Genomic DNA, 15632 nt, shown 5'->3' with positions numbered 1-15632 from the left:
CGACCGGTCGTTTTGCACAGAGTCGAAATTCTCTGCTTTTCAGTTTCGACCTCTGTCCAGTGTTTTGCCTATAACTTTCCAACCGTTTGTCCAAAATTCACGTTCTTTATACGGTTGGATTCAGCACAGAAAATGCAAGAACACAGCGTGGACCAAAAGTCCAAAATAATTACAGAAAGAAATAAAATTCAGTAACAAAGACACGTAACGTGTCAAACACGCAACTCACACACACATTTGGGGGGGGGGGGGGGGTTTGATTTGTTTGAAGTGACCTATTTCTATTGCATGAAAGTAAATGGACTTTAAAATTGAATAACAAAGGCAGAGATGAATTATCAAAGAGTGGAATCAAGATGTAACAAACACTAGGGTTTCGGAATCCACCCTAAACAATTCTACCAATGTTCATGGATACTCAAGTGATGAACTCTAAACGTGTTGTTGAAGATGTTCGCAATCAAGACCAGTACGAGTGGCTCAAGACGCATTGATTCTCTCTAATGTACGTAAAGTGCAGTACGAGTGCTACAATACTTGTGCCTTCCCTATAATCGAATCTAGGTGTGCTTAGTACTTTGATTCAATTACAAGAAAAACCCATTAAGTTCAAAGAGAATATGAACATCACAAGAACCCTAATAGTAGGCCTCATCATTTGGCCCGCGGGCTCATGGGCTTACGGGGGCCCGCCCGGCCCATCGAAAAAAAGCCCGGCCCGGCCCGTTATGGGCTTTGAGAAAGCCCGGCCCGCTTGGGCTTGGGCTGGGCTTGGGCTTGAGTGTTTGAAGCCCAGCCCGGCCCATAGGCCCGGCCCGATGAAGCCCGATGAAGCCCGATGAAGCCCAGCACGGCCCGCCCATAAAAGCCCGGCCCGATGTATAACTATATCTTTATATTTATGAGAAAAAAAAGAGAACTATGAATATGAACAAAGAAAAAAAAAAGAGAACTATGAAGTTATGAACAAAGAAAAAGAGGAAATATAAAAACACATCAAAATAGGCCTCATATTTATGGAAAAAAAAAGACAAATATCTTTACATAATAATTAATACACAAACACCTAATCCCACCTCCTTTGACAATAATGACACTTGAAACTAACATTTCCTCCAGCTTGATTGAGCATTAGAGCACTCTGGAATTTCATTAATGTGAGCATTGGCTCTCATTAATGTGAGGCTTGTCACAAGGTCCTCGTAGTTAGAGCACTTTGGAATTTCATTAATCAGGTCACATTCCTCCATATAGGCCTGTAAGTCGTGTGCACTCTGATCATTAGGGTTTGCTACAGCATATGCTTGATCCTTGAGGAAAGCTAACTGTGCTTGTAAGTTGACCACCTGAAAAGTTCAAACCAAAAGCATATACTCATCATTTACTTCAACAATATGTGAATAATACAAAGGGTACTAAATGATTAACCTGCTGTTTGAGAGCAATAATATGTGAAACACAGCCATATATGGGATCTTGAAGCCTGGCTACAGCTTCATGCCATATTGTCGTTGCGGCCTCACATCGATCGCTCAACGGAAGGTGAGCTAAAAGATTCGACACATTGCTTGCGCCAAAAACCTTGTGGATGGCAGAAAAATGGGTAGCTCCCTCTTCATAGGAGAAATAAGGCTCAAAAATACACCCTATCACACATTTTCTTCTTAAGAACCTGCAGGCTCCACAGAAAAATGGTTTTTTTTTTTTGTCAAGACCAGCCATGGTTTTGATGATCTTTTTTGTTGGTGATTATTGCTGGCTAATCTCCTAGAGAAAGAGAAAGTGTGGGTGAAGGGGAAGGGGAAGGGAAGGAGAAAATTAAAAAATATCAGTCACAGTGGAAGGGAATAATTTAGGGAAAGCATTTGAAGGCATCCAAAGCGAATAATATCAGTCACAGTGGAACCGATATCATTTGAAGGGAATAATATCAGTCACAGTGGAACGGATATCATTTGAAGGCATCCAAAGCGAATAATTGAGTATATTTGAATTTGGGCCCATTTCGGCCCGGCCCGGCCCGATGGGCTTTTTCAAGCCCGATTCATGGGCTGGGCTTGGGCTTTGAATTTTTTTAAAAAGCCCAGCCCGACCCGGCCCGATATTTTCTCTCTCCTCTTTAAAGCCCGGCCCGACCCGGCCCAAGCCCATTAAATTTGGGTCGGGCTTGCCCGGCCCGGCCCATTGACGAGCCCTACCTAATAGCATGGTGTTTACATTAGGTATTCAAGAAACCAATTCAAATGGATGATTCTTACTTCATCCATTTATTGCTTAGGATAACATGAAGATACACATAATCCCAACAATCTCAAGAAGCATGCTTCCAAAGGTGATCAATCAAAGAAGAACATACATCAAGGATAGATTAATTTGGTGAATTGGAATTCATCAACAATATCTAGAAATTCATACACTCAAGCATCAAAACAATAAGGTAATCATGTTTAGGGCCTCAACCTAAGCCCTAGCTATGGAGTTTAGTTCCTCATACTTATTTCAAATACAAACTCAAAACAAAACTAGAAAGAAGTTACAGATTTTGTGAACATGGGAGCTCAAGGTCTTCAATGGTGGAAATCTCTTCCACTTCTTGCTTTGTTGCCCTTGTCTTCCTCCTTGAGCTCCCTAGCTCCAAGCTTCATCTCCAGCTCCAAAATCTCTGCAAATTGTGGAATAATCTCATTGCAATGGCTGATGCTCTTTGCACTCCTCTCTCCTCCTTTCCAGCTTTTCCAAAATATCTTTTAATATAAAACAATTACTTTTGTTAAAGCCTTAAGCCTTGTCTCCTTGCCATGATGGGCTCTTTTGTTATTGTCTTCACCAAGATGCTCTTTGTTTCAGATAATATCTCTCATTTACTAAGGTAATTTCTTGTTACCAAGTGTTATGGTAACAAGAAGAATCAAGATGACACAATGGAGGTAAAAGCTGGCCAATTTCGGATTTCCAGAGCTGCTGTAACATATAGGATCAGTTGGATAGGCTAAACTTGTCCAATGGAGCTCAAATTTGGATATGTTGTAGTTAACATCCATTGGAACAAGTTTCATGAAGATCTTCACCTCATCCGAGCATTGGAGCATGCTGATCCAAGGCCAAGAAGTTGACCTACGAAAATGAACAAAATCAGAATTTATAACCAATAATGCACTTTTAGCTCATTTTCATTCTAACCAAGGTAAAATCTAAGAAAACACAAAAAGGAAGTAAAAAGCTATAAAATGTCAAGAACTAACTCAAAATAATAGGTGAATAACATGAAAAATCATGTGTAAAAATGAACCGAACAAGTAGTATCGAATCCTAAATTGTTCCTAGTCATAGGATCACTAATTGGACAATGGTAATCTACAAAGACTGATACACAATATGTCTACTCAATTTAAAGGATGACTAGTCTCAAGTCATTAATGTAGAGACACTAAGACATGTGTGTAGGTGCTCTATAGAGATGGAGTTGATAGAACGCGATCAATTCAAGAATTATTGTATGGAAGTCTTACTCACAAGTGTCAAACAAAGAATTCTAAGTTATGATAATGCAAATTAGTCCTTAGACCTGAGACATCATAGTTGTCTTTTGTTTGAGATGTTTGTTTTTTAGAACACTATACAATCGTATCAAAATGATGTGACTTATAGGTGTTCCTCAGGACACTCAGCATATACACAGAGGCATGTGAATGTACAACAAAGAATCTCTAGTCTTAGTAAGAACATAAAATACTTTAAAGATATGATTCGTTGAATCTTTGACCAAAGTACACAATGGGAATAGAAACAAGAACGTTTTCAATTACATCCAAGTGAATCATATAACCTAAAGATCTCATGTTAGGGATTCAACACAAGTTAACCATATCCCAACAACATGACATAGAGTGTTGTAATAGAGAATGATTGAATTGCATTATAATCACAAACTAACTAGGTTCTCAAAATGAATTCTATTTAGCTTGGCTAGCCATGACATACTGCTAAGTGTCAATCAAGGTTTGTGGAAGCCCTGTAAGGACTAATCACAATTAGCCTTCGCCAATAGGGAGAATTGTACAAAGGTATACAATTCACATTCGGTTTAGAAGTAATCATTCTTACCCACAGCCTCGCTAATTTGAACCTATAAGATCGTACACTGAAAAGGTATGGATCGAGAATTGAAAAAGAAATAAATGATTTTGCGGCTTGGTCAAAATCAAAGACAAGGTCAAAGGTCAAACTATTGACTGAGACTTGACTCAGTCAACACAAGGTTGACTAGGACCAATGCTTGTTAGACAAGTTAGTGATTTAATTTATTAAGTCATTAAATCAATTAAACTAATTAGATTAGCTTAATGAATTAATTAAAGTTTTGGAACTTTAGTTTTGGTCTTACATGACTTAAACATTTAAAGGAAAATGGACCTTATAGACTTAGGCAAAGTGTGACATATTATAAGGTTAATGTGGTATACCAAAGTAGACCAAAAAGGCAAAGGAAGAGGAGGGTGCGTGATCGGTGCATATTTACATATCATTTTGTACCCTTCTAGCTTATGATTTGGTTATGTTTTTGAGTTAAACTTGTGCTTTTAATCTTTTTTGTGTTTATCTTTCAGTTCATTGAGCTTTAGGTAATAATGAGGGCTTTGGATAGTAAATGATGCAATCCATGCATGTTAGGGCCTAATTTGGATGAATGGATGAAGAGCTTAAAGACAAACTCAATTTTGGCTACAGTCCCCTGCCAGCCCAGTTTCGTAGGTCATATTGCAAGCTTTGTTTCAGCAATCTACATAGCTCGGATGAGGCAACATTCTTCATGAAAGTTGTTCCAATGGGTATGTAATATAACATATCCAAAATTCAGCCCCATTGGATAAATATGGAGTCTGTTACCTAGCAAACACAGAACCATGCTCAGGATGGATCTTATCAGCGCGGAAAATGAGTTAACAATTTGTTTTGGCCTTAACTTCCTCCTCCGACCTTGGATTGGCCCAAATGATATATGGCTGGAAAGAAGACATTCTAAACTTCAAGTTTGAGTGCTTAAAGTCTTAATTTGCTTAAGGGAAGTCCAATTCGTAAGCCCTTGAAGTTGCTGGTCATGCTGACCTCAGGATGAGCTATTATTTCTGGTTGGAAGCTTGGTCATGGTGACATGAAGATGAGCTAGGGCTGCTGGTGGGATTTATTAGTGAAGTGCATCAACCATTTCAGATTTTATAATGGAAGTGTTGTATGCATTAGTGAAGTGCATCAACCATTTCAGATTTTATAAAACAAGTGTTGTATGCATTAGCCATACTTAATTCAGATTTTCAGCTTCCTTAGGCCTATATATAGTGAGGTTTCCCAAGCTTGTAAACACACCCCAAGGGGGGGAGCTCTCAAACACTTCTCTAGAGCTCCCTTCCCTTCTCTCCCTCAAATTCCCTTAGTTTCTCTTTCTAGTTTTCAATTGTTATAATGAGATCTTTGTGCTGAAATTCTCCTTAAGTTTTTCCAAGTTCTATTTAATTTTCATTGTTATGTAAATTCTTTTCTTTAGTTTCAAGTTTGATTAGTTTCCAAGTTTCAATTATGATTTTTGTTCTTATTCATTATGCTTATAAGTTAATATGCTAGTTTGAATGATTGATCACCATTTAGGCTTGCATGTTAGCTATCTTGGTTTGAATTAAGAGTAGACACCATACTTTAATTCGAATTGAACTATGAATAGGAAGAGTATGTATGGACATTCGACAACAGGGATTAGATACATGCTTGGTTGTTTAAATTGTTCTTCTATGCTTAATGGGTTCCTAATGCTTAATTTTAGGTTAGACAACAAATGATCAAATTAGGGAATTAGGAACACAAGGTTATGACCACACACCATGGCTTAATCATACATTAGCTAGAATCAATCCGTTAATCTAATTGAACTTGGGAACTTATCTGCTTGAGTTAGTTATTTTCTTTCTTCCTTGTTTTATTTATTTCCCTTCTTTTTCATTTCTGTTTTGTGTAGGGAAAATGAATTGAATCATTCAATCACCAATCCTCGTGGGATCGACCTCGCACTTACATATGCTATACTACCAAACGGCTCGTGCACTTGCGAGTATCACAAGTTGAGGATGCAGTTGAACCCATTTTGGTGCAGCTGTATCTACGCAACAGTGCGTCACATGGGGTCTCTTTAGTGGCACATGTGTGACAATATGTCTCTATATAATTGTAGTCATAGCACAACACCTACTTAGGGTTTCAAGTTAGGCATTTTGGAAGAGAGGAAAACATCAAGCATCTCTCTCAAATACTTCCTTGGCTGGCCACCATAGAGAAGAAAGGCTAGCACTTCTACTTCTTCTCTTGGTTCCTTATTCTCTCATTCTCATTGAATATACTTTGGGTCGGCATAACCATATTGTGCCTTTTTGGAGAACAAGGCGGAGAATCAACAACTAAGGGACAACTCCCTCTTCTTGAATACCATTTTGGGATTCAAGATATGCTCCAAAGGTAACCTCACTTTCTACCTTCTTTTTAATATGTGATAGTAGTGTCAAAGGTGCAAACTTTCATAAACCTATAAAGATTGGGACCTAGGTTGAGACTTGCATGAATCTCTAGTTTTTTCTTGCTTTCGCTTTTATTTGATTTCATATTTGATATGCATAGGCTAGATGATTTGTTTTCTCATAGCTTCTAGGGATTTTAGAATTCCCTACACCTAATTTTCCCTTCACGCGTCACTTTCAGTTTGAAGAACAATGGACAATCGATGAAGAATGTGAAAAAATAGTTCAGGAAGGGTGGCAAACTGGGGATTCTCCTACGGCCAATATTTCTCTTTGTGCTCAACGTTTATCGTCCTAAAAGCATCAAAAGTTTTGCCAAATGAATTCTAAAATCCAGTCTTTGCGCGCTTCTCTAGCTTCGTCTCAAACCATTGCTCATCATAGACTATTTTATAGAGCAAAAAATTGATTGAAAATGAATTAGACAGATTATTGGAGCTGGATGAAATTTATTGGCGGCATCGGTCTCGTGTCAATTAGTTAAAGTCTAGTGAGCGGAATACCTCTTATTTCCCTAAGATAGTCACTCATATAGCAAAAACTAATTCCATGACAAGGGTTTTGGATGCCAACAATGTCCTACAGAGTGATCCTGCGAAGGTCGGTTATGTGTTTTTGGAGTATTATAATAGCCTATTTTCTTTTACTGGTACAAATATGAGTAGCGAGATTTTTGAGACAGTCTCCACCTTGTCCCTCAAATGAATCAGCATTTTCTATCCCTGACTTTCACTTGTGATTAGGTGGAAAATGCCATTAAATCTATGGGACCGGCTAAAGCTCCTAGTCCAGATGAAATGCCAACTTTATTTTACCAACGCTATTGGAATATTATAAGCTCTGATGTCTGTCAACTCTATTTGAACGTTCTTAATGGGAGTGAAGGGGTGGCTGCTTTCAACCATACTCTGATTGCCCTTATTCCAAAAGTTAATTCACCATCTAGGGTAACTGAATTTCGTCCCATTAGTCATTTTAATGTTCTCTATAAAATTATTTCCAAAGTTCTTGCTAGATGTTATCTCGGAATATCAAAGCGCCTTTATTCCCCACCTTATGATTTTGGATAATGTTCTAGCAGCGTTTGAAACCATTCATTGTTTGAAGCATAATGGGAAATTGAGAAGACGAAAGATTATCTTGAAACTTGATATGGCCAAGGCCTATGATCGAGTGGAGTGGATATTTTTGGAATGCATAATGCACACAATGGAATTTCCTGATCACTTTATTCAATTGATTATGGGATGCATTATCACCATCTCCTATTCCTTATTACTACATGGGAGGACATCTGGGCATATTGTCCCTTCTCGGGGTTTTCCAAGGAGACCCACTGTCATCCTATCTTTTCCTTATAGTGGCTGAAGGTTTCTTGGTGTTGCTCCAAAAGGCTCCCTTTGCACCATTTATTAATCATCTATTTTTGGCTGATAACAATCTTTTATTTTGTGATGTTGAGTTTTCAAAGATTATGGAGTTGAAACGCATTTTTGGTCTTTATGAAGCGACTTCGGAACAACAAATTAATTTTGACAAGTGAGCTTTTGTTTCAGCCCATCTACCCCTGAAATAGTTCAAGCTTAAATCCAATCATTATTGGGTGTACCGGTTGTTCCTTGTCATGAACGCTATCTAGGTCTCCCTACTATTGTTGGTGAAAATAAAACAATACATGTTTCGTGCTGTCAAAGATTGTGTTTGGAGAAAAATCTCTGTTTAGGAAGGCAAACTTATTTCCAAAGTTGGGAAGGAGGTGCTTATCAAAGGTGTGTGTCATGCTATGCCTACTTATTCTATGAGTGTTTTTCACCTCCTTACTGGTTTATGTTCTGAGATAGAAGGTATATTCACTCGCTATTGGTGGTCGAAAAGAGGTGAGAAAGGCATTCATTGGAAGAATTGGAAAGCCCTCAGTACACATAAGACTAAAAGAGGCCTAGGCTTTTGCGAGCTTGTTAATTTTAATCAAGCCTTACTTGCCAAACAAGGGTGGCGTTCGCTGGGATTTCCCAATTCCCTTATTGCCAGAATGTTCAAAGCTTGCTACTTTCTTGATTCTGATTTTGTGCATGCCCAAGTGGGTTCAACACCCTCTTTTACATGGCAACCGATTATGTGGGGGTCGCGAGCTCCTTTCTCGTGGTCTTCAATGGCACGTTGGCGATGGATGCTTAGTAAAAATATATGGAGATCTGTGGGTTCCTCATCACCTTGATTTCACTATCCAGTCTCCTCCCCATCTCCCTGTCGATTCTAGGGTAAATGCTCTCATTACTACTAGTGTTTTTGAGATTTATCGCCTTTTTTACTTTTCCCGAAGATGAGCTCTACCTTTCTATTCCTCTAGCTTGTGATAATTGTGATCGTCGTATTTGACATTTTTCTAGTAATGGTTGATATACAGTTAAGAGTGGGTATTAGACTGCTTTGGAATTCCAAAAACAGACAGCTTCTTTGTCTACCTCTGGGTCTTCGGGCTCGTTTGGGAGTGCTTTTGAAACAGCGAAAAGCGCTTCTAAATGGGTGAAAGCGCTTCTGTCTTTTAAAAATGGTGTTTGGCAAAAATTGCAAAAGCGCTTTGGGTGAGATTCAAAAGCACTTGGAGTGGTTTTGGAAGAAGCACTTGAGAGGTGCTTCTTCTTAAAAGCGCTGCAGGACAAAAACAAGGGAAGCACTTTGCTTTCTTTAATGAAACTTTTAAAATGCCAAAAATACCCATATTTAATTTTTTTAAATGCCAAAATACCCTTTCTTTCTTTCCTTTTCTCTCTCTTTTTCTCTTAACGAAAGCAAAGTCATTTCCTTTCTTCTTGTACTGTTCTTATTTACGAGCTTGAAGACGGTGTTATTCAAAATTTTGAGGTGGTTCTTGCCAATTCCATTTTAATTTCATATATTACGCATCAAAGTATGCAAGGGACAATTCGGTTGTTGGAACTTGGGTTTCCTTTCTTGCTGTTGCTGCAAACCTCATCTTTCCTCAAACTTTTTCCTTTTTTTTTTAATACCCTCTTGACTCTCACTTATGTCTACATATTATGTTGTTATTTTAGATTTCCTATGAATTTAATTTGGGAAGTTCATACTTTTTTAAGTCGTGTTTTTATTTTGGGATCCTATGAATTTTTATTTCTTGTGTTTATTATAATATTTTGGGATTCTTTAAATTTTTTTTAAAGTACTTTTAAAAGCGCTTTTACTGTGTCAGCCAAACACTCAACAAAATATCAAAAGGGCTTTTATGTAGTGTAAAAGCACTTTTAAATGTGACATCCAAACGACAAACTACTTCTTTGTAGAAGCGCTTATGTCATAAGCGCTACTGACATAAGCACTACTAGCATAAGCGCTTCGGGAAGAAGCACTCCCAAACGAGCCCTTCGTCTTCTAGGTCTCAGAAGTTATGGAAACATCTTTGGAAGCTAAAAGCTCCCACTACTACAAAATTGTTAAACAACGACACAAGCTAGACGACAGTTAATCTTAAAATCGTCATTGTAAAACAGTCGTGGTATGTAATCTAGTACACCACTAAAAGCAGTTGATTTTAAAAACACTACGGTGTGGAATTGACAAACGTCGTCCTTTGAAAACACGCTAAAACAAAAGGACACTTAAGTTATTCACCCTCGACCAAAACATTTCAGAATTCGCCCTCCTTTTGAAAATGGAACATCCCTCTCTCTCCCTCCTTCTGAAAATCGAAACCCTAAACTCTCTGAATCTCCCTCCTTCTGAAAATCGAAATCCTCAACTCTCTGAATCTCCCTCCCATTTGTTCTCTGTGGTCGTCACCGAGCTCGCCGACACAGGTCACTGTTTGCGACCCATCTTTAGCCCCTTGGTTGTCGTCGTCTCCGAGCTCTGCCTCCAATCTCATATCTCTATTACATATCTGAAGCACCATCTCCCCTCGTGCCGTCCACGTAATGGAACTCGCCGAGATCGCCATCTCCCTTGCGCTATCTAGGTCACCGAGCTCGCCCCATCCATCTCATCGAGCTTGCCAAGCTCGCCATCTCTCTAGTGGATGAGAAGCGTGAGAAGATGCTTCAAATCTTTTACGACTTTCAAGATTTCTTCCTTGTGAGTATTATCACGCCCTAATGCTATAATTTTAATGAATTCATTCAATTTTTTGTAATTTTAATTTGCGAACCCTATTCGAATTGATTTCAATTGAGTTCTGTAATTTCAAATGTGGTTAATCTCTTTGTCATTGTGAACAATGTCAATGGTTTCAGCTTATATTGTACTTCTACAGCTCTGTTTATATGTTTATTGGTGATTTTAGCTAAAGGAGCTTGAGAAGTCAGGCCCAAAGAAAGGTGTTATTTCTCAATCTGTAAAAGATGTGATCCAAAGTTTAGTGGATGATGACCTTGTTTTCAAAGACAAGATAGGAACCTCTGTACGTAGATGTTTCCATATACAGCTTTGCATCGTGGATGATGATCAGTTTAGTTCAGTTATTAGAGGTAGTAGAGAAGCCCATGCTTTATTATGTTTGAAATCTTGATTTTTTTCGGACAACAATAATAAGCAATTAGTCTTCATATCACTCTTTAAGCTTTCTGATTCTGTTCTGTTCTGAAATCCTGTGGGAGCGTCTTTTAAATGTCTATCTACATATTGTTACTAAAATTGTTCTTTTTTTCTTTTGGCCATTGGCCAGATTATAACTTTACTTGTGATCAGCTTTGTTTGGAAACATATTTTTTATGGGACATAATATAAAATTTTATATGAAGGAGAACTTAAAATCTGAATGCTTAATTCAACTTTCATTTATTCTTTCTTGGTTTCAGTAATATCTCTGCCGGTTAATCTAATTGATAATACAATTATTAAATCACTTGCAGAGCAGAAGCACTTAATAATCACTTGGCTGCTGTCCAGCGAGACCATGAAGTCAGATCTCAAATAGAAGAAAGAAAAATAAGAATTGATGGAGCTTATGAAGATGCTAAAAGAAAGGAAAATTCTCTGCAAGAGGAAAAACTTCGACAAGACAAGAACGAGCTAAAGCAGAAGCTGAGGTCTTTTTTATTGGCCTTTTTATATAATTACTGTTTTGTTGGTAAGTTTCTAGATATGGTGTGCATGCAATGGCCTCTTTATGGTACTGCTTTCAATATTCTTTGCTAATGTGTCCGAAAGGTTTTTTTTGCATTTCAAGTTGTTCCACCCCAACATGCTCATTGTATATACTTTTCATTGCATTTGTCTTACATGCTCGACTACTAACCTATGCTATCTCAATTAATCGTGGTTAACCATTTCTACTCATTTGCGATGCAAAATTTTTCTTTGCTTGAATTCATGTTGAATTCCTCTTTAGGCATGTATCCTGTCTTTGATACCCCATAACTGGTTCCCACTTCCCAGGCAGGTATTTCTCCTATAAATGAGAAATAAAAGAACTTTCTTGCACCTCTTTCTTTTCATGGGCTTTTCAATTGTTTCTTTCCAAAAGTTTTCCACCATCTGATACATGAACTGGGCAATTTAATGGCAGGTAACATACTCAAGGCAGCATAAAGTGCTCTGAATCTAGAGCAGGGGAGACTACAAAAGCTTAAACAGTCTGATGATGAAAACCAGGCACTGAAATTACGCTCCATTGAGGTCTGCTGGCACCCAAACATTAAGCCTTGAAGGCTTTATTCTATTGGTTTTGTGAAACAATGCTTCTGTTTTTTCTATTTGTCTACAACTTCATGATATCTAATAGAATTGATTAATTTAATATATGTCGTTTGAATATCTGATTCTGGAACTCAATATTAGAATGCATGCTTCCATTGATTCTCTCCTTTGTTCTGTAATGTATCGTTTGCCTTCTGATATTATTACTTTATATTATTTCTTATTATTACTGATGATTACTATCATGATCTTTTCTTGTCATTGTGATTATTGTAATGTTTGGATAAGTCATGTTATTCTAATCCACTTTTCAACATGTTTTTTTTCTTCCTTTATGTTAGTTTGTCATGCCGTGCTTTTTCTTTTTGTTAGGATTTCAAGAAGTATGAGAGGCAAATTTCTAAGTTGATTCAACAGATTACAGGTCCTTCTGACACCACCAACTTGGAAAATGTGCAAGAAGGCAGAGCTAAGTCAACCCAAGAACAAATTGATGAAGTTAAGATCAAATTAGTAGAATTTGTGAGCTCTATTATTTCTAATTATAGGTAGGAAGTATGTACGCAATAGAATAAAGATTGGTTGACTATGTAATATATTGAGTCTTCAAGTTTTATGAAAGAAATCATTTTTGAGTGTATATATTCGTTAATAAAGCATTATAATTGGTTTTCTGATTAAAATCGTTATATAGAATCATAGGAAACAAAAAACAAAAATGTAATAGCTTGGGAATTTATTAGACGACAAATTTAAAGACAATAAAACGATGGTTTTATTGGAAAAACCGTCGTTTGTACATATAATCAATGACCTTTTTAACACTATGTCGTCTTTTTTATATACAATTAACGGTGATTTTTAACAAAATACCGACGTCTTTACAAATAAGTGATGACGGTTTTTAACGAAATACCGACGTCTTTACCAATAAATGACGACGGTTTTAACAAGATACTGTCATCTTTACCCATAAATGACGACGGTTTTTTATAAACCGTCGTCTTTACCCATAAATAACGACGGTTTTTAACCAAAAAAACTATTGTTTTTACATAAGAACAAAGACGGTTTTACTAAAACCCGTCGTCTTTACATAGAATAGACGACGGGGATTTACCGTCGTGGTTTTATGCATCAAAAGATGTCGGTCGATTTTACGACGGTTGAAAAACACGAAACCCGACGGTGGATTACCGTCGTCTATTGCGATTTTTGTAGTAGTGTATATCTTGTGAATTTAAATGTGAAAAATTGCTTATGGTTGAAAGGTATATTGATCTTGATTTTGAAGTTGCTTTGACACGTGTGACAAAAAAATTTAAAGTTTTCAGATTTGATTATGATAAGTGCAAGTGGATTAAGAAGAAAAGTTTGGGTGATTTTCCTCTCTTTTTGGGTGATAATTGTGTTAGCTTCAAGTATTTCGGGATGTCAGTCAGATTGCATATATTTCAACCATGATGATGAGCGTGTGACAAAAATTACCTTCAGCAATCGTGGGCCTCATAATTTTGGAGTGTATGACCTCGAAACTCGCACATTTAATTTTCGGCCCTACAGAAAAGTTGCTATGAGCATGATGAAGAGAAACTTTCGACCTCCAATCTGGTTTGTAACGAATTTGCAAATATGAAAAGCTTGTTCTATTTCTTTTTTGCTTTTTCCTTCTTACTATGTAACTTCAAGATTTTTAAGATATTTGATTTGATTTAAATTTTCTTTTAAACATATAACTCAACATCTGATATTTACTCTTCTTCTTTTTTTTGGGTCATAATTGTGTTGATGAGTTATGTGAATGGACAAATTATAAAGGACATATATTATTGAAGTGCAACAACATTCAGAAAAGGGTATTCAAATTGAATCATACCGTGAATGAACATATGGCCCTGTTTGGTGGGCTGGACTGGACCAGACTTTTTCAATTAAAATGGACTATAGTCCTAGCTGTTGTTTGGTGAGCCTAAATGCACTTTGGGACTGGTTAGGACTCATATTTTAAGTAGGATACCAATCCAGCGAAAGAGGGTTTTGTAAACCCAAGTGAAACCATGGGTTTCGAAGCCTCCGCCTCCGGCTTTCACTGCGTACGCAGAGCACCTCCTTCTCATCGTCTCTTTTTCTTCTTTTCGTTCTCCCTGTGACTTCAACACCTCTTTGTGCCATTATGAAGGTAGATTTATTTCCTCAATGCATCTGTGAAGCTGTGATTCTTTTTTTGGATTCTCTCTTCTCTCCTCTCCTCTCAACTATCATCTCTCATCTCAGATTTCTTTGTAAATTTTTTATTTAAATGTTAAATATTGAGATGTTTTGATGATTGCCATCACTTTCTTCTGGGTTAGAGGTCGAGATCTATGGTTTTTTTGGGGGTTTTTTCTTCTTCTTCTGAATGTTGTCTTTCATATCTGAGATACTTTCATTCTCCGAATTCTTTTCATTTTGTTTCGAATTACCTTTTTTTTGCTAGACTACAATTTTGTTTCTCATGTCTCCTGTCTCCTTTCCTCTCTCTGCCTACGAGAAGCCATGGATCAAAGGCTTCAAGAATTCAAATCAGAATTTTCGCCTTTTCTTTACGAAAGAATCCCAGATTTGTGTTTTTTTTATTTATAAATATTGGTTATGTAATTCATTGTCCCTTTTCTTTATGATGATGGGTTCTATATTTTATTTATTTTTTCTATCAAAGATGATGGGTTCTGTTTGTTTGTTCAGAAAATTTAGTAAATGAAATAAGCAATAGCAAAAAGTTTCTAAGTTGCAGTTCGTATTGTAGTTTTCTTCTCTGTGTGTTCATGAACCAATCTCTCTCTTTTTTTTTCTTTTTTTTAAATTTAAATTTTTATTGAAGTCCCAATCTCGGTGAATGTATTGGTTCTATAATTTTTCGTATATGAATATTGGTTCTGTAATTTGATGCGTTTTAATTAATTAATTTTTAAAATTTTTATGATTCCAACCCGAAAAACAATTAATTTTTTATGATGTTAAATAATCTAATAAATAGTAAATTAATTTTGAAAAAAAAATTGAAGTCCAATGTTGTCCAGTGTGGCCTTGTACCAAACAATGGACTGGACTTAAGTCCAATCCAGTCTAGTGCTTTACCAAACAACTCAATAGGACTTGAAGTCTAGCCCAATCCAAGCCAGTCCAGTCTAACACTTCAAGCCCAAATCCTAACCAGTCCAGTCCAGCCTACCAAACGGTAAAGTGTTAATTCCATGGGCGCTCAAGGACTTGACTTCACTCGTAGCTTTTTATTCAATTTCAAGTGGTAGCTCAGAACTGAGATACCTCTACCTTTGACCGTGTTAACTTATTTACAGATTAACTGCAATTATCTTCTAAATACAAAATATCATGTTCTTAAATGTAGAATTAGGAAACTAAGAACTAAACAATTTCCTT

At 36.9% G+C, this 15632-nt stretch overlaps 1 long non-coding RNA gene and 1 pseudogene across 4 annotated transcripts; one reads left to right on the top strand and one right to left on the bottom strand.

Annotated features, from left to right (window-relative positions):
• Nucleotides 1-1103: 1103 nt before the first annotated feature.
• LOC148297362 (LOB domain-containing protein 29 pseudogene) lies at nt 1104-1722 on the bottom strand (annotated as a pseudogene).
• Nucleotides 1723-10140: 8418 nt separating this feature from the next.
• Nucleotides 10141-12852, top strand: LOC110764487 (uncharacterized). 4 transcript variants are annotated; one of them, XR_015835133.1, is made up of 4 exons: nt 10141-10649; nt 10858-10974; nt 11426-12191; nt 12585-12852. It is a non-coding gene; the product is annotated as an uncharacterized LOC110764487 (long non-coding RNA). The 4 variants fall into 4 exon arrangements; XR_015835135.1 differs by lacking the exon at nt 10141-10649 and having other exon boundaries at nt 10656-10974; nt 11426-11602; nt 12082-12191; XR_015835131.1 differs by lacking the exon at nt 10141-10649 and having other exon boundaries at nt 10656-10974; nt 11426-11643; nt 12082-12191.
• Nucleotides 12853-15632: the final 2780 nt, after the last annotated feature.

Source organism: Prunus avium, chromosome 1, assembly GCF_965620075.1.
Source record: "Prunus avium chromosome 1, drPruAviu1.hap1.1, whole genome shotgun sequence".
NCBI lineage: Eukaryota > Viridiplantae > Streptophyta > Magnoliopsida > Rosales > Rosaceae > Prunus > Prunus avium.
The sequence above is the reverse complement of the archived record's forward strand: the minus strand, read 5'-3'. Positions and strand labels throughout refer to the sequence as shown.